We start from the raw sequence: 26,194 nt of genomic DNA on the forward strand, positions 1-26,194 counted from the left end.
CACAAAAATGCTTTTTTTACTTCAGGTCTGAATAAAGTTCAGGAGTACAATAATTCAGAATAAAGAAAAAATACAGTAATTCAGATTCAGCTGTCTTCAAGTTATATGTTTCTGAAATCTAAACAGTACTCCCAAAGGGAAAGGAAATGACAACAGTCCTGTTTAACACTCCTAGGTAGTTAGTGTTGCTTTCAAAACAAAACAGAATTTTTTTCTTTAAAACTAAGCTGCTTAGAACATACCTGTCCCTCAGACGCATGGAGCTCCATTTCAACATGAACCAATTCAGCTGCTGACAGTAAACAGTGTGTGGAAACAGTAAACAGTTCTGTTCTGCTATACACAGCAGTGACTTTGCTAAAACACTACAATTCCCAGACCTGTTAAACTATATATCTCTTGATTTTTTTTTACATCTATGAAAATCTCAACTCCTGACACACCCAAGGCAGAAATACACTTCAGAAGCCACATCTCTGTCAGGGCACTACACTGCTATAAATAGAACCCCTCTCTATACAAGCATGATAATACCACTCGCAGTGCCCTAATGGGAAGGAATGGAGGTAAGCCTTCATTTTTAAGGGGAATGAACCAGTCTTGCAGAAATACAAAGAGAGAGATGATATTAATAAAAGGTGCTAATAACCCCCAATATATATAAAAAAATAACAGTTTCAAAGGAAGATTTTAATGAACTCTTATGAATTTATTTTCTACAGATCTCCCCACTAACTGTCACTCCTCTTCTTTCAATACCAGATACTAAAAAACATTTTAAAATAATTTAAACGTTTTTAATTGTGCCCACTACTTTATTATTTAATGTGTCCTGTGAATATGCAGTTCCCGGTGTTAGGTTATGCTGAAAATTCCTAAAAACTCTGACCATATATTCTCAGTCTTGCATTCATTGTAAATTTACTTTAACCTATAATTTCATTCCAGTTGATTTGAAAATCCACTGTTATTATAATCTTTTCAAAGCTGCGGATTTCTGACTCATAGCTCATCATCTCTCATTGCAAGGCTACACCTAAAATGAATGTACAAGTAATTACTACATCTTATTGATGAGGAGAACAGTCTTAATGCATCCTAATATATCTTTAGACTTTAGTTCAACACATCTTCAGCTTCTTTCATTCAGCTGATTGGGTCTATAATAATATGTATTCTTGTCTAATAACTGAGGCCATCTTTTAAATTGAAAAACAAGAGATTATATACAACATAGATTTTGTAACTGGTACATCAAATTTCCGAAATAGACTTCTCTAATGAAATATTCTTTGCTATAAATGTTATTTCTCTCTCCCTTTAGAGTATCTTTCAGCAAAATTCTCAGTCCTATTGTCACCTTCCAAACTAATAATACAAAATCTTTGTTCCCATACATTTTTTTCAGTTTTTATTGAAAATCTGCCTGTAGACTTTCTCAACTCAGAATAATGTTCTTCTAAGGATAAGAAAATCATGACCTTAATTCACTCAGTTCATTATGGCTTCTTTACCACTTTTCATAGGTTTAACAAGCATAAAGTTAATTGTTAACACTACAAGAACTAACTCTATACTTTATATGCAATCCGCAAAGGCTACTACTAACCCAGAATGTATTGGGTCCACTTGACTATTCCATCTTTCTAAGTGACACACATCTAGGAATTTTACCAAGCTAAATTATCTCCATGAACATGATGAGGTTACCAGTGCAGTTATGAAACAGTTTAATTCAGCTATAGGCTTTCTAATTAAATTTACCCTGAACCCACAAATTAGTAGCTAAGTAGATCTATATACCCACATTAGAAATATGAGCTTCCTTTTATTGGAACTCTTGTAAAATGGCCACCCTTCTAAAATTCTTAGGTTCCCTATTATGTTATCGAATCACTAAATGCCAAATGGCCAAATACTCAAAACAGCCATTCATCGAAGTGTGTTTTGTGGGGTCGTGGTATAGTGGGAAATGGAATATTTGCCTATTTTCCACTGTAGTGCGACCTCGGAGTTGGTATATATAATTAGTGGAGGTAACAAACAATTTGATGAATGGTCGTTTTGATTATTTAGCTGTTCGGCATTTAGTGATTCGATAACTTAATATAGACCCAAATTCTTAAATAAGGTCTTTGCCTCACCCAGTACTTCTATAAGAACTTCCCTACAACTGCCTTGCACACTGCTATATTTATCACTCCACCGTTATACGCTCCCTTAATCTTTGAGGTAGAGATATGCCAGCAGTGGTACACACCCCCTCACATTTTTAGTCTTCTTCCCTTAGAGTGTGACCACATAGAACCTCTCCTTTAAAAAGATCCACGTTTTCATCTTTTCAGTAGAAAGAACATTTAGAAAACTTATTCTTGCTGTCTGGATTTGTGTATCTCCCAGTATAACAAATGTCTCCATTATGTCCTTATTTAGCACATCTCTAAAAAAAACCTGTACACAGCTTCTAGCTATGCCCAGTCTAGTAAATAAACTAAACTTTTCATTTAAAACTATCCATAGCTTTCCGTGCTCCTGCTGACATAACTTTAGCCCTAACTCTTTGCACATTTAAGTCAAAGTCAAAGTAAACTTTATTGTCATTTAGAACTATACATGTGTAGCCTAAACGCAGTTTTGTGTATCAGCTCAATTCTTGAGGTTGCAAAGGAAAGTGAAACAATACATACAAGTAGAGGAATAAACATAACTAACGAATACAATACTACTCCCAGTACATGCAAGAAAGAGTAGAGACACTTACCAACACTCATATATGAAAAGAATACTCTTCCCTAAGTTAAATTAACTACCCTATTTAAAGTAACAAAAACACACTACAAATTAAAATGCCTAAGTTATTTGTCTAATATTGCACTTAAGTGAATTAAATAATACTGACTGTAGATATAATAAATAAATATTGCACTTACTTGGAATATATGTAAGTATATCTTGCAAAAATAAATAAAAATTGACTTATTATGTGTCCAGACCCCTGGGACTAGTGCCAAGTTCAGAAGTCTAATCACTGTAGGGTAGAAACTGTAACTGAATCTTGTAATCTTGCAGTGGATGCCGCAATATCTCCTGCCCAATGCCAAATGCTTAAACAGTCCATGCTCAGGGTGTGTGTTATCCAGTATTATTTTGGTAGCCTTTTGGATGCTATTTGTGGAATAAAGATGTTATATCAAATGAAGACTGGAACCTGTCACCTTCTCTGCAACTCTCAACACTCTTTGAGGGTTTCTGTAACTGTGCAGCTTCCAAACCACACTGTGAAGTTGCAGGTGAGGATGCTTTCTATTACACCTCTATAGAAGGTGGAGAGAATATGAGGAGGAAACTTAGCTTTTTTCAGCCTTCTTAAAAAGTAGATGCATTGGTGTGCTTTCTTGACCAGTTGGCTGGTGTTTCATGACCACAAGAGATCCTTGGATATGTGTACACCCAGGAATTTCATACTCTTAACCCTCTCCACACTCTCACCATTGATCCTGAGAACTGGGTGGTTTGTTCTCCTTTTCCTGAAATCAATGATAATCTCTTTGGTCTTGCTTACATTCAAACAAACAAAAAAAGCAATCCAACCATGGTAGCCAAGGTCGAGTAAAGATTTTTAATAAAAATTAAAATAATAACTACCAAAGATGAGCACTTTTGTCTCTTCAAAGAGACTTCATCAGATAACTGTATGCAAAAACACATCCATTTAAATGTCCTTGATAATTAGTTTAATCAGCATTATAGAACACCAAACTTCACATTTGTTTAAAAGAGCAGCTTTGGTGTAGGATTTTATAATGATTTTATAATGACTTTTAAACAAATGCGAAGTTTGATATTTTATGATGGTGTGATTTTTGAAGTTTAATGTTGTCGCCTCACAGTAAGACGCTGTCCGGTTCGATTCACAGCTAGCGTGTCTTCTGCGTGGAGACATGTGTGAATGGGCATACCTTCGTTGAAGGTCGTGCATCAGGGCTGGTAACTCAGGATGTAAAAATCAACTACCAATCATTAGCGGACCGGAGTTCCGCTGTGGTGACCCCTAACAGGGAAAAGCCGAAAGACACAAACAAACAATATTTTTTACAACTGAATGTTTTAATTAAGTTGTAGTGCAACATTATATTTTACTTTGTTGGACTAAAAGTGGTCTAAAGGTTAAACATTATTGATTGTTAATTAATGCTGATTAAACTAATTATTAAAGGTATTTAAATGGATGCGGTTTTGCATATGGTTATCTGATGAAGTCTCTTTGAAGAGACAAAAGTGGTCATCTTTGGTAGTTGTTATTTAATTTTTATTAAAATTCTTTAATTGACCTTGCTTACATTCATGTCAAGGTTGCTCCCCTAGCACCAACTGATCAGAGATGCCACCTCCTCTCCGTATGCCCTTTCATCCTCTTTCATGATGAGCTCCATGACTGTGGTGTCATCAATAACCTTGATGATATGGTTGGACTTTTACTTAGCATAGCAGTCATGGGTCAAGATGGTAAATAACAGTGGGTTGAGAATACATCCTTGTAGAACTCCAGTGTTAATTATGATGTACTTTGATGTGTTCTTACCTGAACACACTCTTTGTTGTCTCTCAACCAGGAAGTCCAGGATCCAGTTACAGAGATGTTTACTGATTACTAAATGTGACAGTTTTTCTATCAGCTGCATTGGTATCACCGTATTAAATGCAGAGCTGAAGTATATGAGTGGTATCCTGACATAGTTGTCTTTGTCCTCTAAATGCTCAAGGGAAATGTGTAGTGCTACTGATATGGCATCAGCTGTGGATCAGTTAGCTCTGTACTCAAACTGCCGAGGGTCAAAATCAGGAGGTAGGCATGATGAAAGATGTTTTTGATCAGCTGCTCAAAACATTTCATAACAGTGGATGTCAGACCAACTGGTCTGCAGTCATTAGGGCTGGAGGGAGCATTTTTCTTAGGTAGTGGGATGATGTTAGTTTCATTGTACCATGAAGGTACTTTTGCCATGGAAAGAGAGCTGTTAAATATTTCCTTGAGCACTGTGCATAGTTGATCAGAACAACCTTTTAACACCTTGCCGAGTATGTTGTCTGGTCCAGCAGCCTTCCTGGGATTCACTCTCCTTAGCTATCTTCTTACCTCCTCTGTGCTGAGGCTGAGTACTGCATCCTTCTCATCAGGGCAATGAGATGTGCCATGTAGAAGGATTTCCTGACTACTGTGGCAATGTGATTATTAAAGGAGAGGCTACTGTCCACCTGTGTCCCAAGGTCTCTTATCATGCTTTTGATGTTTAGACTACCGCCTGTGTGGTAGTTCATGGGTACAAAGTTTTTTACCAAAAGGGATGGCAATGCACTTTTTGGCATTGAGCTTGAGGCCATGGCTTTGACACCAGGCATATGTCTTAGTGAGGCCCTTTTGTAGGATGTCCACATTATTAGGAGTTTTGATTATAGCTCCTAGTTTGCAGTCATCTGTGAACTTTGTTAGCCAAAGACTTTCTGTGTTAGCTTGTACTTCAGAGACATTGATACCAAACAGGAGAGGATGCAGGACTGAACCCTGTGGTACTTCACTTGTCTTTGAAGTTGGATTTAGAGTCTGCTACTTTTACAGTGTGGGTTCTGTCAGTGAGCCAGTTGGCAACCCATCTTGTGACATAGGGATTTATACCTAGTTTAGTGAGTTTATTTATAATTCCAGAGTGGGGGATGGTGTCAAAAGCCTTGGCAAGATCTAGATAGGCTGTGTGAACCACCTTACCCTCATCTATGGCTTTGATGACCGCTTCAAAGAAGTCTATCAGGTTTAGGAGACATGATCTGCCTTTTACAAACCCGAACTGGGTAGAGTCCAGAGTATGGAGATTACCAATGTCATTGTTTATAAGTTCCATCATGACACTTTCCATAGCTTTGCAGACCAGGCTTGTCACCCTAATAGGATGGTAGTTCCTGGGGTCCATGCTGGCTCCCCCTTTGTGGAGTGGGATAACCATAGCTGTGTGCCATTCAGTGGGCACAAAGCCTGAGGTGAGGCTATGATTGAACGTGTGGTGCCAGTTCATTCTGTAGTTCATGTAGAACACAGCCTGGGATGTTGTCACATCCCATGGATGCTGTGTTCTTGGCTTTGGAGAGTGTGTTTTTTTCCTATGCAGCCGTGAATACAGGAACTTTGCATTCTTCCTGTATAGAGATGGGACCTTTAAGGGGTGAGTGGGTGGTAAAGTTAGCACTGAACCTATCTGCCATGATGTTGGCAATATCAGTTGGTTCTGTATATGTAGTACCATTGTGCTGTAACTCAGAGCAGATCTGAGTGTTGCCATTGAGATTCTTGACATAGCTACAGAATGCTTTGTGGTTCTCTTTAGAATCAGTGGCGATTTTGTTTTTGTAAGTAGCTTTGGTGGATTTTATAAAGGATCTCAACTTCTTACTGAGGCTGACCAGGGAGTTCCTCCAATCATGGGATTTTACTCTTTTTTGCAATAGTTTCTTTCTTCTGTTGCAGAGTTTGCTTATGGCAGGGGACCACAAAATTGGCTTCCTGTTTTTGGAGGGTAGCATTTTGGTTCTGTTAGGGATAGCATGATCCATGCACTCATGTAAGTGCTTATAAAGTGCATTTGTGTAGGATTCAGCAGTTGTACCTGTATTGTCCACCTGCATGGGTTTCGTGAAGTTTGCCACTTCTGTCTTAAGAAGTGTGAAGCTGGCTTTGTAGAAATTTTTTAGTGGTTTCCCTAATGAGGATTGGGGGCGGGATGTGGATGCCTATGGTGATTAGCTTGGGGTCAGGTCTGACCAATGAGGAATTGACCTCTGGTTGGAACACTGGTTGCCCATGTTGGTTATGACCAGGTCTAGGATATTGCTGCCCCTGTTGTGGGTGTGGATAAGTAGATCCAAGGCATTGGACTTTATGAAATCCAGAAAACATTGAGCAAAAGAGTTGGTACATGGACAGTTTTCCCAGTATATGGTGGGGTAGTTGAAATCGCCCATTATTATGGTGTTGGCTTGTGCTCTAATATTTTCCAGTGTATCAATAAATGAGGAGTGGGAATCCTGGGGCATGGTGGAGGATCTGTAGCAAGTTACAATTTGGATTGTGTTCTTGCCCAGAGTTAGTTGCACTTGTATAATCTCAGATGCATTATGCTGAGCAATTAGCCTGGAGGGGAGAATATCCTTAATGAATATGGACACGCCTCCACCTTTAGTGTTTTGGTCCATGTTAGGTGGCCAAAAGGTGTGGTATGAATTATAGCCTGGTAATGCAGGGGTGCTCTCTGGAGCCTTCAACCAGGTCTCTGTCACTGCACAGATGTCGATGTTCTCCATTTTAAGGAGTGTCCTGAGTGAATGCATTTTGAGGTTTAGACTTCTAGCATTGAGTAGTATTACCCTCAGATTTTGCTTGCTTGTACCTGTTATGGTGGTGAATTTGTCATTTGATCCTTGCCTAAAAAAGGCACCATAGAGGTGGCAAGAGTCTTTGCCAGAATCCAGAATCCCAAGAGCAACAGGTGCAGGTCATCTCTGGCAAAGCATCATGGTCTGTCGATCATGTCATCCCAGGCAGACAGATACTGGATCCCCTTAGAATGACACCAGAAGCTTAGCCAATTGTTGAAGTCAATCATTTTGTACTGATACTGTGGTATCATTCTGGGTGATGGCAGGATGCTACTCAGGGCTAGGGTCATACCTGCCTGGGCTACAATCATCGGAGAGCTCCTCCATGTCTCTTTTCATGTAGTCCAGGGTGGTATGTCTCAGGACATTCACACCAACATGAACAATGACAGAGTCATATTTGTACTTGTTGTGGAGTGACCTGAGAGCATGTGTTATGTGATGGATCCTGGCAGCTGACAGTAACTTTCTCCTTGTTTAGCCTGGTGAGTGGAACATCAGTGTGCCTGACTATAGAGTCACCTATGACTAGAGTTTTGGGTACGTTGTTATGCCTTATGAGCTGTGTTTGAGTGGCACACTGAGTTTGTGGGCTATGTGTCATTTGGGTTGTGTTGGGGGGTGGAGGTTGTTTGCGTTTCTGCTTTGGAGGTCTCTGTTGCTTGAGTAGATTTTTAATGACAGCCTCCATGAATGTAGCTGTGTGTTTTGTGTTGCTATGTGTGTTTTGGTGGTGTAGGTTTTAAGGGACTATGTGATGAGTGTGGTGTGGTGCAAGTGTTTACCTTCTCCTCTTGACGGTCTTGTCCACTCTTGGGTGAAGAGAGCTTTGCTTCCAATTTGGCTATATAAGTGCATCTCTCACAGGTTGTAATGTTGGGTCGTAGGAGGAGAGGGTTGTCTGTGTACATGAGGCAATTGCTGCATTGCCCCAAGATGCCCAGATTCATCAGGTAGACAGGAGAAACACCGGGAGCTGACCCTTAGACATGCCTGGATAGGTGCTTATTTATTAAGTACTAAAAACTGTTTTCCTCTAGACAAGTGAGGAAAGTTGAGTGCTGTAGTAATTTGTAACTTATTTAGTGCTTACAATGAGTTCTGAACAAGTGCTGAGCTCAATAAAACAGATTTGAGTGCTAAAACTAAAAAACTGGCTAGTTCTAAGGAAAATTTTGAAGAGCAAACTTTATGGCACTGAGAATAGTTTAACCCTAGCTAAGCAGTGATGCATAAAATGTATATATTTTTAATGTAACAGTAGCAAATGATCAAACCGATTTAAATAAATTAACCAATTAACCAATAAAAAGCTAAAAACTGAGCCCCCGTTTCAGCAGTCTTTGATCAGACAAGTTCTAACTGCACACTTCTCCCAGTAGGGTGCAGGGGATCCTTCTCCAAACAAAGATTCTGTCTCACTAAATTGGAACAAACTCCCTCTCCATATTAGATCCAACCTTTCCTTTCTCTGTTTTAAAAAGGAGCTTAAATCCCACCTACTAAACTTGAAATTATGCCGTTGACTTGACCACACGTAGTCTTAGTCTGTCTTACTGTATTGCTAAAGTATTGCAGCTCCTAACTTTCTTTTTCTGTTTAAGTAACCTCCTAAACCCTCAACCCTACTACTATAGCCCTACTATAGCCCCTCCTTTCTCACCCCCTCTCATTCTCCACACTATTTATGTTTCCCCGCACTTCCTATCAATGTCTGTACATTTTTCCTTGTTTTGAACAACGATTATCTTTTTGTTTTTACACTTATATGTAGTAAATTTAGACCACTGTTATCAGTGCAACCCTTAATGTTCATAATTTTTCTTTTGTTTTCTTTATAATTAATTTCATATTTGCAGTTTTATTTTTAATAGTTTTTGTCATGTATGTTTATCTTTGCTTATATTTGTTGGGGGGTCTTTCACCTTGGTCTCAACTGAAAATGGCTTGCTTACTACCAGTGCAATGCAAATAGTTAATAACCTTTTCTTTTTTACAATTATTTTGTATTGTGATTCCTATTTAATATTTGTAATTGTCACTTTATCTTTACTTATGTTTCCTGGGGCTTTTCCCCTCAGGTCTCCACTGAAAATGGGTTTGTTTGCAAGCTCAGTTAGACTAATCCAGTTAACAAATGTGAAATAAATAAAAACAAATAAATAACAGGTACTGCCAAGTGAATGTAGTTATACAGGTGCTTGTATAGGGCATTGGTGTAAAGCCCAGCATAGTTACCGGTTCCGTCTGAGGGGGGTTATAATCTGCTTTGGAGAAGTTTTTTAGTCTAGTTGCTGCTGTGGGGGGGGGGCAGGTGTGACAGCTACTTCAAATTAGGCTAATTTATGGTCAGATCTTACCAGGAATGAACTCACAGGGGGGGGGGGGTGCTACATTGGTCTCTCATATTTGTAAGCACGAGATCCAGTATTTTAGTGCCCCTAGCAGGGGTGTCAACAAGCTGATCCAGGGCATTGGAGTTGACAAAATCAAAGAACCTTTGGGCAGGTGAGTTTGAGCCTGAGCAATTTAGCCAGTCAATGCTAGAGTTGTTAAAATCACTCAAAACCATGGTGCTTGGATATGATATGCTCAAGTTGATTCAAATAGGCAGAGTGGGTGTCCTGATTCATGGAGGGGGTTATGTAGCTGGAAATTACTTGAAGAGGTGTCCTACCAACAGCTAATTGCACCTGAAGTATCTGTAGGGTATCATACCATTTAACCAATCTGGAGGTGTATTTATCTTTGATGAATATTGATACACCACCTCCATTAGTTTTCTTGCCTTCTATTTCTGGTCTGAATGTATGGTAGGACGTATAACCTGGTATGGCTGGGGTGCTTTTCACGGCCTTGAACCAGGTCTCCGTGACTGCACAAATATCTGCGTCCTCCAGGGAGAGAACTGCTTCCAGTGAGTGCAGTTTCATGTTAAGACTTTAAGCGTTTAGCAGCATGAACTTGAGGTTGGTTTTTGTTGGTATTTTTATGTCGGGAGTTTTGTCGTTGTGACACTGCCTAAAAAACACACTGTGGGAGTGGCAAGAGCCTTAGCCAGTAGTCAAAATCCCAGGAGTGAAAGATGAAGACCATCTCTGGCAAATCATCAAGGTCTGTTGATCATGTTATCCCAAGCTGAGAGATACTGGATCCCCTTAGAATGACACCCAAAACTAAGCCAGTTATTGAAATCAATCATTTTCTGTTTGTATTTAGGCATCATTATAGGTGGAGGTAAAATGCTGCTTAAGATTAGGGACACACCTGCCCGAGACACATAGTTTGAAAGCTCAGTCATGTCTTTCTTCATATAGTCCAGAGCGGTACATCTCTAATTATTCACACCAACATGGACTATGATGGAGGCATAACAGTACCTGTTGTTGAGAGACTTGAGTGCATGTATGACATGGCAGATCCTGTAACTAATTTATTTATTTATTTATTTGCAGATGGTTTACCAGGATAGTCCATTGGGCCTAGAAGAACCCATTTTCAATGGAGTCCTGGGGAGAAAAGCTCCAAAAACAAAACAATAATTACAAACAAAATTGCAATCGAAGTTTTTTGTTATAGTAAGTACAAAAGTACTAGTTAAAAAAATGCATTTAAACATACAATTTCTAAAGGAAAAATGACAAAGTTTAGGTTATACTAATTACAGATAAAATATTTCATTTAACAGAGACAATTTCTGAGATAAAAAGTATCAACATTGTAAATCAAGAGCAGCTGTTTACACATGGATGGGTTCCTGCTAAAACCATGTATGGAATCAGAGAAGACTGAGATGAAGAGAGGAGAAGAGATTAAGTGGGGTGGGAGCAGGAGCATTCCCACAGAGAAATTAGGTGTGAGTGGAGTGAGTTTTTAAAAGAAGAGAGGTTTGTGGTGGTAGGGAAGGATGGAGGTACGGAGTTCCACTGACATGCAAAGGCAAAGGATAGGAGATGTTTATCTGAGGGACAGGTGGGTTTATGCAGTTCTATTAGGTTTTGATTGTTAGATCTTAATAGTCTTTCATGGAGGTGCATTTTGAAGGTTGAGGATAGGGAGGGACAGAGGGAGGGGGTGAAAATGAGTTTGTGGGCATTAGTGAGTTGAATAAAGGAGAGATAATTGGGCAACTCTAACCTATTTAATTGATGAAGGGCTAGACATTGATGGGTAGAAGACTTTTGGCTTGTGGAAAACTTCGCAATTTTGTAATAGCAGGAGAAGAGTTTTGTCTTGAGAGGATTACAGGTTTGTTAGAAGTGCAGCACCATAAAGAAGAGAAGGGATGAGATATGTGGTAGAGAGAATAAACTTAGTAGAAGGAGTAAGGTAGCAACTGTTGCTGTAGGGAATGCCACGTTTTTGGTGGGTTTTTTGATATTTATTTGTAGGTGAGGGGTGAATTTGAGCTGGTCATCAATGAGGACTAGCCTCAGATACTAATTCAAGAGATGTATTGATATGGCTTTTGATGGAAAATGAATTTTTGTCAATGATGGTTGTTTTTGTAGGGGTAAATAACATTACTTTGGTTTTTGAGGCATTGAGTGCTAGGTGATTATCTAACATCCAGTGTTCTGTGATAGAAAAAGCTTCTTGTGTGAACTTTATTAGTGTGGGGAGGGAGGTGGCAGAACAGATTATGGTTGAACTGTCGGTATATTGGATATGTTTTGCATTAGGGATTGAGTGATGGAAATCGTTTATGAATATATTAAAGAGGAGGGGACCCGGTATGGAACCCTGGGAGACTTCTGTGGGGGTGTCAAGGAAAGAGGTAGCTGTTTTCCATTTGACTGCTTGATGCCTGTTTGAGAGATAACTATTGAACCATTTGAGGCTGGAGAGGGATAGGTTTAGTTTAGAGAGTTTAGCTAGGAGAAGGTTGTGAGATATTGTATCGAAGGCCTTAGAGAGGTCGAGTAGGAGGGTGGATACTATGCAGCCAGAGTCACAGGCTTTGTTAACAATTTCTAAGAAGGGCAGTGGTAGTACTGTGGCCAGAACTAAATCCATGCTGTGTTAGAGTAAGTGATTGTCGGTAAGGTAGGGAAGAAGTTGTAGATGGATACATTTTTCAAGGAGTTTAGAGATGGGGGATAGGATGGCAATAGGGCGGAAGTTTGTAACACTATTATTGTTACCCCCTTTATGCAGGGATATAATGAAGGCCTTTTTCCATAGTTGGGGTACATGACCTTCTTGGATAGAATGGTTGAGTAGTTTAGTTATGGGTAAGTCAATGGCTTCAGCAGCTATAGTTAGAAAGTGTGAGGGTATGGTATCAGGGGCATTAGAGCATTGTTTTAGTTTTTGGAGAAGTTTTTTTATAGAAGATATGGGTATGGGTTTTATGGAGAAAGGAGGGGGTTGGGAGGTGGAGTTATTAGTGAGTAATGGTGAAAGTGTAGAGAAAGGTAGAGAAGGACAAGGTTAGTTTGGAAATAGAGTTGATGAAAAAAGAGTTCAATTGGGTGGCTAGATCTATGTCTAGAGCATCGGGATCTGGACAAGGGTTTTCTTTTTTGCCAGGGTTAAGGAGAGTGGAGATACCATTCCAGAATTTTTGTGGATTCATTTTATGGTTATTTTGTAGTGAGACAAAATAAGTTTTTCGGTCTGTTGTAACAAGCTTTTTGACTTTATTGCGATGTGATTTATACTCATAGAGATTGGAAGGAGTCTTATGTGGCGTAATCAGGCTTTATCTCTAAACCGCATGGCAGCCAGTGTATCTTTGGTTAGCCAAGGGACTGTTTTGCTTTTTATTCTTTTGGATTTTAGGGGGGCATAGCTGTCTAATCACTGAGGGAGTCAGGGAGTGTGCCACTGTCAGAAAAATAATGAGGGTGAGAGACTAAGATCCAGTCCAGGATACTACTGCTGGAGTAATCTTTGGAGGGTCTGGTTATAGAGTTGATAAGTTGTGAGAAATTATAAAGGTTGATATTTAGGGAGTTAGAGAAAGACTGAATAGAGGACCAGTTAATGTTCATGTCACCCAGTATTATAGTTTTATTGCTAATATTAGTGGAAAGCCAAGATAGGATATCTTCGAATACTGAGATATTGTCTCCTGGGGGAATGTATAGTGAGGCAATGCATATATGCTTGTGTCTATTTACTAGAAGTAGGGTTATTATTAATTCAGCATTGGTGAATTGGGGGAAAGGTTTAGTGAAGGGGGTAACTGATAAGGAGTATGAATAAAGCAGAGCTACTCTTCCACCCTTTTTGTGGCTTCTGTCATTTCTGATAATGGAATAGTCGTGTGGTACTATTTCTGAGTTTTTTATATGAGGTTTTAACCAAGTTTCAGAAACAGACAAGATATCTGGCTTGTTATGGTGAAGCCAAGCATGGAGGTTGGGAATTTTGTTAGCTATGCTTTGGGCATTTAGAGAGGTGAAAAGGGTGGATTTATAATACTTATATACTTGTTTGACTTTTTGGCTTTTCCTGGTTAGGGGTCGCCACAGCGGAACTCTGGTCCACTAATGATTGGCAATATATTTTTTTATGGTGCCGAGTTGCCAGCCCGATGCCCAACCCTCAGTGAAGGCACGCCCATTCACGCATGTTTTTCGGTGGCCACTCGACCATGGGGAGGACATGCAGACTCCACACAGAAGGCCCTCCAGCCGAGAATTGAACAGGAAAACCTTTTGCTTTGAGGCAACAATGCTACCGCTGTACCACTGCGGCTTCCTATAATACTTATATACTAGTATGTTTATATACTTATATACTAATATGTTTATATACTAATATGTTAGCTTAGTGTTTAGCCTTATGGGCTTGACAGGTGAGACACTGGTGCATGAGCTATTGTGTGTATTGTGTTTTGCAAAGGAAGTATTATGTATAGGTAGCTTGTGTTTGTATTAGGGAGGTCTCTGGTATTTAGGTAAGTTTCTGGTGAGGAACTCTGTATGTAGGTATGTGTGATGTGGGTTTGGGTGGAGCAGGTGGTGAGGTGTGCATGCTGACAAACCGCTCAATGTCAGATGTACTGACTGACGTGTGAGAGAGCATGGGTTCAAGATTTTTAATATAGTTGCAGCTCTCACATGTTGAGTTTGTGTGGACTAGAAGTAGGGGTTTTTCTGTGTACATGAGGCAATTGCTACACTGCCTCAGGATGCCCATGTCAATGAATCTCTCTGGAGAAATTGTGAGAAATTGTCATCCATAGTGCTAGGTAAATTTATATAGTCAGAAAGAGGAATATGGCAGGAAAAGTGGTTTCATGCAGTAATACCTAGTGGGCTTGGCATGTTAGTACCTCAGAGGCTAGGCTTAGTGCTACACTAATCAGTAAAACAGGGCCTCAAAAAGAAATCTTCAGGCTGTTATCACAATGGGTGCTTACACAGCTTTGCTAATAATGCTTCTTTGCCCAAAAACGAGCTAAAGACGAGGACTACACTAATTGGATACAGTTGTATCTAAGGGAAAAATTGTAGAAATTACCTGTCCAGCTATGACACACAGTTGCGCTGTACTGCATGGTATGGAGCAATGCTCAGACAAGCAGAAACCCACTCAAAGGTGGGGCTTAAATACCACAAGGTTAAAACCCAAAATAAAATTTAAAAAAAGTTCAAAAGAACCAATGAGGTGTTTACTCCAAGCCCTAGACCAGCCAACCTTTACCAGCCAGGTACCAGTCAGCACAATTCTCACTCTAGAGTGCAGAAGGGCCCTTTCCAATTCAAGATGGTCTGGAAAATGTGCTTAGAACAAACAGTCACTACAAACAAACAGGCCCAAATGCAGCAAACCTGTATCTGGACTAAGCTACACCTACTATCTACACTATTTTAGACTGAAAACACTAAAGAAATGTTTATCACAGCAGAAAAGCAGCAGTGAGACACTAAATAAATGTTTTAAACAGCAAAAAAGAGCAAGGAGGTTCTAAAGAATGCATTTAACTACAAACAATTCAATTATATAGCACATTCCTTGAGGGGGAATCAGAACAAACAAACAGATGCTTTACAAGCAGAGAAAGTTTCCAGTAAATACTTTACAAACAGTGAAAATAGCAAAAAGCTGATGATACAGAAATGACTTAAATGGAACCATTCAAAAACTGAGGCTATGCTAAATGATGCAATCGTCCATCTGTGACTTCTTTGCTTGCTTTCCCCCACAGTAACTTCTGTGGTAAATCAGTTGGAATTCTTGATGACATGTTAACATTCAAGGACCAGATTTCAGCTATCAGTAAGACTATGAATAGTCTACTGTCCACAACTGTCAGACAAAGTAAACATTTTCTCTATTCAGTGTAAATGATAAATTCGTTATCCACCCTGGGCTACCCAGTTAAGAAGGAATAACAATAAGTTTATGTCATGTACACATCTACCATATTATGATAGTAATAATAATAGTAATAATGATAATGATAATAATAAACTAACAATAATAATAATATGGTAACACATGTACCATTTTTTACATTATCATGTTCTCCTCATGTGAACACAGATGACAGCTACACATCCAGCAGTTTCAGTAGGTGAAATATAAAAGATGTATGGCCATACAATTCCTTGTAAAACATTTTTTCTCTACCCACTATCACTTTATTTTCAAGTGATACTAACTGTAAAACATAGGTAATATCTACTTTTATGCACTCCACTTTCTACATTGATAAGGCCCATGGGCAGTCCATGTTGTGTCGCACTCTCCATTTTCCTATACTGTGGTATCCATCTTACTATCCATGGTCAAACACCACATTTTATGATGTGTAAGCTGCAGACTGTATTAAATTCAAGTAGTAGCCAAATAACCCAACTTTATCACTTGTACTTTCCTTCCTATTGTAGTAGAGGTAATGGATAATTTCTTGTCATTCTCTGACTTTGGACATCAATGGTTGGCCATCATGTCAATGTAGTTTCCTAAAAAGAATGTCATTATTAGTTGGATGAAATAATGATACCAATGGTTTTCCACACATCTTCTTCTCAGTCTCTCAGTGCAGACTTCATTTACAACCACAACTGTACCCACATTCTCCACATTTCTAATGTGAAACTTGTAGATGTCTTCTGGTGATCTCTATCACTGGTCATAGATTCTTTTTATCACAAGTAGATGATGCATATTCCTGAGTGATGATGTTATATCCCATTTGATCCTATTCTGGCAGTTAAAAAAAATTAGTACTGTCTAGACATCATTTCAAAGTACTTCCTGGAAGTCTAGCCAAAGTGGAATATCTATGAATCTTTAAATGGTTTCCTTTTCACAATCTATTAACCAAAATTCTACCACAAATTCAGGCTAACTTTGCCTAAATAGTGATAGTGTTATAATAAGGATTTTCCTACACTAAGGTGTAGCATGAACATACATTAGTAGGGATGAATAGAGGGGCTTCCATGCTACATATAACCCTAACCTCAATGCTGTGCCTTACCTTTAAAACCTATTTCATAAAACTAGCACAACAGAAGACAGTCATACACCACATACAGCAGCACACAAATGCCACATTAAATCTATCACGTTACCTAGCCTTGCTCTAACCCTAAACCACAAATACTCAGACACACACTTCCAACATTTAATTCCAAAACGTTTGGTATAAACAAAAGTTTCAACATTAAAATCCCAAATCCACACCCTCCTTACTGAGATACATTCAATTTTCCTTCTTCAACATTTTTATCTCTTGACAATGAAAAATATTGAAGGAAATCCTAAGCCATTTACTCAGCTGATGAACTGCAGGTTTGACAGAATGAATGACACCCATGGGTGGCTTACCCTTCATCGATCAGTGATGAGATTGACATCTGTTTGGTTGACACCATTTGGTCAACCATAACAAATGTTTAACCTTTGCACAAGATTGACAATCCCAGGTAGGGGAATATTCTCTTTTCCCTGGGGTGGTGTGATCTCAGATTTAGTATACATAATTATCAGGCACAGCTCCCACATGGGGGGTACAGGGTAGACTACCTCATGGAAATAAACTTGCTTTTGTTTCAACTGCTCCAGGGTTAATCCTCTGAGCATGTACAATACATGTCAATATTCCATTTTTTTGACATTTTTACATCCAACATTGTGGATGTCAAACTAGTGTCCATTCAATGTAGAATACTACATCCACGTATATATGAAGCACACGTTCAGTTTAGTAAATCAATCGATCAGCAAGCTGTTAAATGGTAGAAGGAAACAGGCATACCCACTGGAAACTTGCACAGGCCCAAGAAGACCATGCAGATGCCATCAGGACTGATCACCAGATGATGGAAATGAGAGGCAAAAATGTGTGGATTTTAAACAGTAAAGTTGCAGGAAACTTCTAGGAATGTCACTCTATTGCAGTTGTAGCTGCAATGGCATTCATGCTTCTTGTCAAAGGAAAAAACTTCAAAGACCAATACACGTAAGGTTCAGTTAAGGCACTTTTAATTTACTTGCCGCAAGGAGACAAAAACATGCAAATACAAGGATTTGTCTAACTATTAACAGGAAGTATGTTCATTCTTATACTGTTTTACAAGACATGGCCTTCTAAGCTGATGTAATCAAACACAACTTTTAGCATTGTTCTACAGCAGATGTTGCTCAGATTTTCTGCTGACATGACTAGATTTGTGAGAAACTTTTGAGAAAAACAACCTTAATCCGTTTACAAGCCTCTATTGTACAGTGTTACTTTTCAAGGTACTCTTCTAATTCAGATACAAGCAAATGCTGATTGCAGTTCATATTTTCAAACAGGCTTTGTCCTACTTATCTGTAACTTCTACATATGTGTATTTTCTCACAGCACAGCGGAACTTCTTGTCTAAGTTTCATACAAGTAGTATTGTTCTATTCATTATTTTCCTAACATAAGCAGAAATCACCTGCTTCTCAGTAAATTTCCAAGGCACAAGCAAGATTTTAGCTAACAATACAAGGTCAGAAAGCAACTACAGTTTGTACAGATTTATGCAGTATGAAATAGAATAAATGTGTTAACCATTTTCAAGCTCTAAATGCACTAAGCATATTACTAATACACACATTAATACATATTTTTCTGACATTTTCCCCTATTAATACTTTTATTCTACTTTCAAAATAAGCATAAACAGTTTGTTTTCTTCTCCTAACCTCTTCCACTCAGGATTGGCAGTCAAGAGGGTCATTCAGTTTAAACTTTTGAAAGCATTTTCAGTCTTTTAACAGTTCTTCAAACTCAGTACTTTAATATAAGGTTTCAGAAACTGATATGGCTACAAGGTCTTTAATCAGTCTTTTCATGCAGGGAATACCACAACAAACACATACTCCCAGTAGGAACATACCTACACAAATGGCAATCAAGATGTTCAGTAGGATGGTACCCCACCCCCCAAACCATTTCTGGAAAAAGTCCATCAGTGGGTTTGGGCCTGGTTTGGTCATGGCTGACACTTGCTGAATTACCTCAAGATGATTGTCTATCTCATGTTTATGGTCAGGAATATACAAACAGCATTCTTCTTGGATTAAAGCGCAAGTACCACCTCTCGCCGCTAGGGTGAATTCGAGAGCCAAGCGGTTCTGAAGCACTACAGTTCTCATAGCATTCAGTTCATCAGTCACCAATTTGAGAGCAGAAAAAGTTGCATTACTCATTACTTTGAGAAATTTCAACAGTTTTTCAGCTCCCAGATCGATTTCACTGCTCCATATGCCGGTAATATGCCTGCCCACGATATAACGCTATCACTCAAGTCCATATGTGTCAGTCCTTTGCCTATGGAATGATGGTCTTTCCAACTCACATCGATTTGTCCCACTGGATTTACAGGTTTCTTGACGACCTCTAAGACATTTAGAATTTTTCCTCGAGGCAAAACTGCAGTGTGTCGTATGGCCGGAACCAGGTAACCCAAAACCAACTGCCAACCAATTCTCAGGTAACCATTCATATGCCTTTCTGCCACACACAAAATAACAGTCCTCTACTTTAGTAGTAACCTTGCTATGAATATACACTTGCCTTCATGAAACATTTTTCTATCAGTTGTAGACAGCTGTTTATAAAGAACAGAATTATGTTTTACTTCATCAAGTGTTTTGTGCATCAATCCAAGAAATGAATCATAGTTTGTATTACAATAAAGATCTACATTGTTACCTTTAGTGTAACATCTATAAGGAACAGTCACATTGCAATTGTTCCAACCCACCTGAACAGTATCATTTTTATAAAAACACACAGTTCCCTTTTGTGGAACAGACAAGTGTAATGCTATTTTATCTTGTGCTGTAATGGTTGAGGTATCATAAATCAAGTTCTCCCAGGTCTCATTGACCCCTAGGGGGACCATAGTCACTAATAACCCCCCGTATGCTGTCGACAAAGCTGTACAAATCCAGCAATTCGAAACATTGAAAGTCTCAACATACACATATTTAATTGCCTGGTAAGTGTTAAAGTTTGGATGCCAGTTTATGAGTAACGCTTCACGTTTATTCAGTTCAGTCTGTGTGGCTGGGAAAAGAAAAGGCCACAACAAAAAGATTATTGTCACTAGTACATTTAACAGGATGATTATGCACTAGTTCTGAGGAAAGGGTTGTTCTGCATTCCTGTTTCTTCTGGACTCTATCATTTTTGCTCTTGGCATGTAACAAGATTTTTGTCCAGTTTAAAGTTTTTAACTAATTTACAGTGTATCAGGTGGATCCAGGAGGCACGCTCCACAGTTTTGACTGCAGTGGGTGTTGACAAAAGCACTTGATATGGATCTTCCCACTTTGGAGATGCCCAATTCTTCTTAACTATCTTCAGCCAGATCCACGCTCCAGGGGGCACTGCCACTTCTGACGGTCTGGTTCGTTCTTTATCTGAAACAGAATTTAACTGCAACAAATGTTTAGAATTTAAAAGGTTTCGCATATACTCAGCTAATGTACTGTCAGCTTCCTGGTCTGCAGGCATGAGAGATTTCCACTGAGGTATATAATAAGCCCTTCCAAAGAGTTTTTCGAAAGGAGTCAATCCTTTTGCATTTGGAACAGTTCTCATGCTCAACAGTGCCAGGGGCAGACAGTACACCCAATTTCTCTGTGTCTCTGTTATTAATTTTCTTAGCTTACTTTTTAAAATCCCATTATGCCTCTCTACTAGCCCTGCAGATTGAGGGTGATACGCACAATGATTTTTTAGGGAAATACCAAAATGTCTACTTAACTGTTGTATGGTCTGATTTACGAAGTGTGTGCCGTTGTCACTGTAGATCCTTTCCGGAATGCCGAATCTAGGGATGATTTCTTTAACAAGAACTTTGGCCACAGTCGTAGCATCTAGATTTTTAGTCGGAAAGGCTTCCACCCATCTGGAAAACATATCTACAATGACAAGACAATACTTCTTATTTTCACATTTATTCAACTCTATGAAATCCATACAGATAGTATGAAATGGATATGGTGGTGTAGGGAAACTCCCTTCCTTGGGCTTTAATGCCCCTTGTGCATGATGTTTATTACAAACGTGGCATAACGAACAAAATTTTTTAGAGTAGTTTGTAAATCCATACATCATGAACACTTGGTTCACCAGCTGTACCATCCCCCCTGTTGAGGCATGGCACTGCCCATGGCTCAACAAAGCTGCATATCTAAACAGATTAGATGGCAATATTGTTTTATTTCTTTAGAGATGTACAGCTCCTTTTCAAGAATTGCTCCTCATTTTATCCATCTTTGTTTTTCAGCTTGCGTAGTAAGTGTCTGCATTGTCTTTAACCTTTCTAAGTCTAAAATCTCAGAGGGTTGTAATTCCTCATTCAAAAGAAATGCTTCTGAAGCTGCCTGCTTTGCAGCTGTATCAGCCCTCGCATTACCTTTTGAAATCGTATCCTGTTGTTTGGTATGAGCTGTGCATTTACAAATAGCTACTTTCTGAGGTAACTGAATAGATTCTAAAAGATCTAAAATAAACTGTGCATGATTAATTGGTTTGCCAGTAGATGTTATCATTCCTCGATTTTTCCACTGTTGCGCAAAAACATGTATAGTAGAAAAAGCATACTGGCTGTCAGTAAAAATGTTCACACATTTACCCTTTGCTAAGGTACATGCCCGTGTCAAGGCACTCAATTCTGCTGCCTGTGTAGATAAATTGTGTGGTAAAGATTTCGCTTCTATAATGTCAGTATCAGAAATGACTGCATATCCTCCTAGGTTCTGTCCTGCAGGACCCCTTTTGCATGAGCCATCCACATAGTATGTCACCTCGGCATCATCCAAGGGAACATCCGTAAGATCTTTTCTAGGCAGTGTCTTTTGCTCAATCACCTGCAGGCAGCTGTGTGGTGTGCCATCTGCAGGGGTTGGGAGCAAGGTAGAAGGGTTCAAAGTCGTACATCGTTCAATTGTCATATGAGGTTGGCTCAACAGTATAGTCATAGAGGAAAGATGCCTAGCAGGGGAAAGATATGCTACCTTCTCTTGCAGTAAAATAATTGCGATTGCATGAGGCACTCTCAATGTGAGAGGGTGGAACAACACTACTGAGGCTGAAGCCTGTACTGCTTGTACGCAGTGAGGTAAAGACTGTGCCACTGGGTCCAGTTGTGATGAATAATAAGCAATAGGGTGTTGCTTGTCCCCATGCTGCTGTGTTAACACTGATGTCATATAACCTTGGTTACAATCTACAGTTTGGAAAAAACATTTATGATAGTTTGGTAATCCCAAAACTAATGAGGACGCTATTAACTGTTTCAGTTTGCAGAAAGCAGATTCTGCTTCTGGTGTCCATTGTAACAAATCCTGTGCTGTCATAGGCTTTTTATAAATCAGTTTAGTCAACAGTGCAGATTCCAAGGCATAGTTTGGAATCCAACTCTGACAAAAATTAGTCGTACCCAGGAAGGACATCATTTCCTTCTTGGTGGTGGGTTTTGGTGCTTGCAAAATCACTATTTTTCTGTCCTCATCTAATGTCCTACCCTCCTTGGATATTACATATCCTAGGTATTTAACTTGTTTTTTTCCAAAGCTGCAGCTTATTTTTGTTTACTTTATGTCCTTCAGTGGCTAAAAATTGTAATAGCACTATAGTATCTTCTTTACAATCTTGCTGGGTGGGGGACGCCAGCAGGATATCATCAACATAAAGCAAAATTTGGCTACCTCTTGGTGGGGTAAATCCTGCCAAGTTGCTCACCATTTCTTGTGAGAATATCATTGGACTTTCACAATACCCTGTGGTAGTCACATATATGTATACCTTTTCTCTTGAAATGTGAATGCAAACCAATGCAGACTGTCAGGGTGTATCGGTATCGAAAAGAATGCATTGCTGATATCTACCACAGAAATATATTTCTGTTGAGGTTTTAAATCATTCAACAGGGTGTGTGGGTCTGGCACCGTAGGTGCCCTTGGTATTACTGCGTCATTTACAGCTTGTAAATCTTGGACCATACGTCACTCTCCATTTGCTTTCTTAACAGGAAATAAGGGTGTGTTACATGGTGAATCAGGAGATTCCACCAGCACCCCTTCCTTAAGTAAAGCTGCTATAATAGGTTTGATTCCTACCTCTGCATCTTTTCTTAGGGGATACTGTCTTTTTTGTGGTCTAAATGCTGACTTTGGCATTATAGTAACTGGTCCCACTGTACGAATAAGTCCTACATCTGATTTTCCTGTTGACCAGAGAGTTTCTGGTATATTCTGTAAGGCATTCTCTTCCTCCTTTAATAGGAGTGCTAATCAGCTGTCCTTGCTAGACTGCAAGTGTACAGCTGGGCGGGTCTGAGTTATCCAATTCAACTTCTGCATTTGTATTCCCTGTTCTGACAGTTCTAACTCTGTCTGTTTCTCCCATCTCGTGACTTTTTCTCCCAAGTCTACCCATTTTATATTCTTGTCCTTAGTTAAGCTAACATGTGGTAATCAATTAGATTTATAGAGTGCAAAGAACTCCTGGGGCAATGAACAGCTGGCTACACTGTTCCCTTCTGTGTCCCAGTACAGATTATGTAATATCAATCTGTTTGCACAATTTCCAAATAATTCTTACTCATATTCCTTATCAGGTCCTGGTGTGTTACAATAATAGAGTACAGTGCAACAAATGCTGTTTATCAGTGTCAAGGGAGGGGAACTTGCTGATGGCTACATTCATCAATTCTTCAGTCACTGCCCCTGGACCAGTCATAACCAAGTCCTGGCTGTACCAATAAAATGTTTTACCCTCCGTTTGCACTGCAAAGGTATCAATTTGTCGCTGTGCTTCCATACCCTGCATAGTCAGATCTACTGCTATACCAAATAGCTGCATAAGGTCTCTGCCCAAATGGTTTACTGGGCATTTTGCAGAAACAACAATTTTGCTTTTCTGGGTCAATCCTGAAACAGGATTAGTTATTGCAATATTATGGGAGAGGGGCTCCCAATACAGCTGTCCATTAGCTGCTTTTACTAATATGTAATCAGGCAACTCTGTGTTTTCTGACAGTTTGGAGGGATGTATCAGGGTCTGTGATGCCCCTGAGTCACACAAGAATCTGACTTCCCTCCCTTCTACCAGGAGTGTAACTTCTGGTTTTGTGCCTGCTAAATAGAGCTCTAAGCTCAATAAAGCCAAATCTAATATTTCATTTTCTTCGCTATCCGTGACTTCCTTCACTTCCTCGATTTCTTCTGTCACATTCTCTACTCTCGCTATCACATTCTCATTTGTCCTTTCTCTGCTATCCCCTTCTAGTGATTCCTGACTATCATATAATCAGTCCTCACCCTCCTTATCTTCCGTGGTTGCTTTCTTGTTTTTCTTGCAATCCCTTGCCAAGTGTCCCTTCTTACCGCATTTAAAACATTCACCCCTTTTCTTTCGCCCTTCAAAGTCCTCTGATCTTTGATCAAATTGTTTGTTTCCCTGGGCATTTCTCTTGCCCTTTTTCCCAGACTGTACTACATAAACTTCTGCTCCATCTTCTACAGAAAATACTTGGGCTTTCTTTTTCTTTTTGCTATTAAAATGCCTTTCGGCATGCCTAGCATATTCAAGCAATGACTGTAATCTGCTTGTATGATGATCTACCATGTGCTTTGTAATAAAGCTGCTTATGGGTGCAATACTGCCTTTCAAAAATGCATTCTTTAACTAATGCTCATATGAGGAATCATGTGTCTGATCTTCAGGAACCTGCATTCCACAGTGGTTATTAAAACATTCTAATAGTCTGGCATAATATCTGTCAATAGCTTCACCTTCCTGTTGGATACATTGATTAATGCAAGTCCAATCTTCCCTAAGCTTCCATTTTTCAGAGATTTGGTCTGTAAGACCTTTCACTCTGTTGTCTAATTCTGCGCTACTATGTGGGAGGGGCCTGAGCGTAGCATCACGGGGATTCCAGTCGCCACTAATCATATGCCAATCTGGTCCCACAGTTTGTCTGACTACTTTTTCTACCTCTTCTCCGTATAAACTGCGGGCGGCGCAGTGGTGCAGCGGTTAATGCTGTCACCTCACAACAAGAGGTTCTCTGGTTTGATTCTTGGCTGGGGTACCTTCTGTGTGGAGTTTGCATGTTCTCCCTGCATTCACATGGGTTTCCTCTGGGTAGTCCGGTTTCCTCCCACATTCTAAAGACATGCTTCTGGAGCATTTCTCCCCAGGCCTCCACTGAAAACAGGATCTGTGGAACCTAGTTGGACTTTCCCGGTCAACAAATGTTAAATAAATAAATAAATAAAATAAAATTATAACTTAGCCTCATTCCTTGCAAATCATCTAGGAACTTTCTAAAATTAACTTTTGGATGGGGAATTCCCTCAGTGGCTTTCTGGATGTCTTCCGGAGTCCAGGGTCTATACACTAGAATAGTTGGGTCCTGACCTTCTTGCATTGCCTGAGGATTAGGTACTTCTATAAGTGGGCATATTTCTTTTTCACTCATAAATCATGAAGTTCTACCCATTTGATATAACTCAATGTCTCCTTTTGAGTTTCCTGCCCGTGTTCGAGACCCGGTCTCGACGGGATCTCTAATAAACGGTTTCGCTTTTGTAGTGTCTCTACTCTCAGTGACAGCAGGATATCGCAGGGGTGGACTAACTTGTTCACTTGCCTCATATTCTGGTAAGGGAGGCAGAGGGGCTGATGCTATTACCAAGTTATTGTCCTCTTTATCTAAAAACATCGCTTTTGAATTATTATTCTTGTTCCCTTCGGTTTACATCCTCAAGCCACCTGTGTGCCTGAGGAATTCCTAATTGTCGTTGCTTTTTTACCCGACCTCTAGAATAGGTTTTAAGCTGTTTGACAAGTGAGGATTTTTCTAATTTGCCATCAAATTCATACTTATTAACCCATTTTGAGTAGTATTTAATATTATCAGCACACTGTGACTGCATGTATTTTGCGTCTTCGGTTAATGGCGGATTTTGGGACCTTTTTGTACAATTATTACCCATTTTATTCTACCCTTTTAATTGTTACGTAACACTTTATTTTTAACGTGGTACCACGGATGTTTTTATAGTCTCTTCAGAATGTCTGCCTACCTGCTTTGTTTCCCTGATCTATGACAAGACAGTAATCTTTCTGTCCCTGACTTATAAACAAAGTCTGTAACAGAACAAATACAAATCTAGTCCCTGATCTAAAACAGAAAAAAAGAAGGTGGATTCACCTTACCTGAGCCTCCGTGATTGATCACCTGGTTCGAGCAAATCCATCCTTCAGTCGCAGATCAGAAAGTGGCTGGCCACTTTTGTACGACAA

The sequence above is a fragment of the Protopterus annectens genome, chromosome 4.part0 (genome assembly GCF_019279795.1).
Source record: "Protopterus annectens isolate FY-2018-M chromosome 4.part0, PAN1.0, whole genome shotgun sequence".
Taxonomy (NCBI): domain Eukaryota; kingdom Metazoa; phylum Chordata; order Ceratodontiformes; family Protopteridae; genus Protopterus; species Protopterus annectens.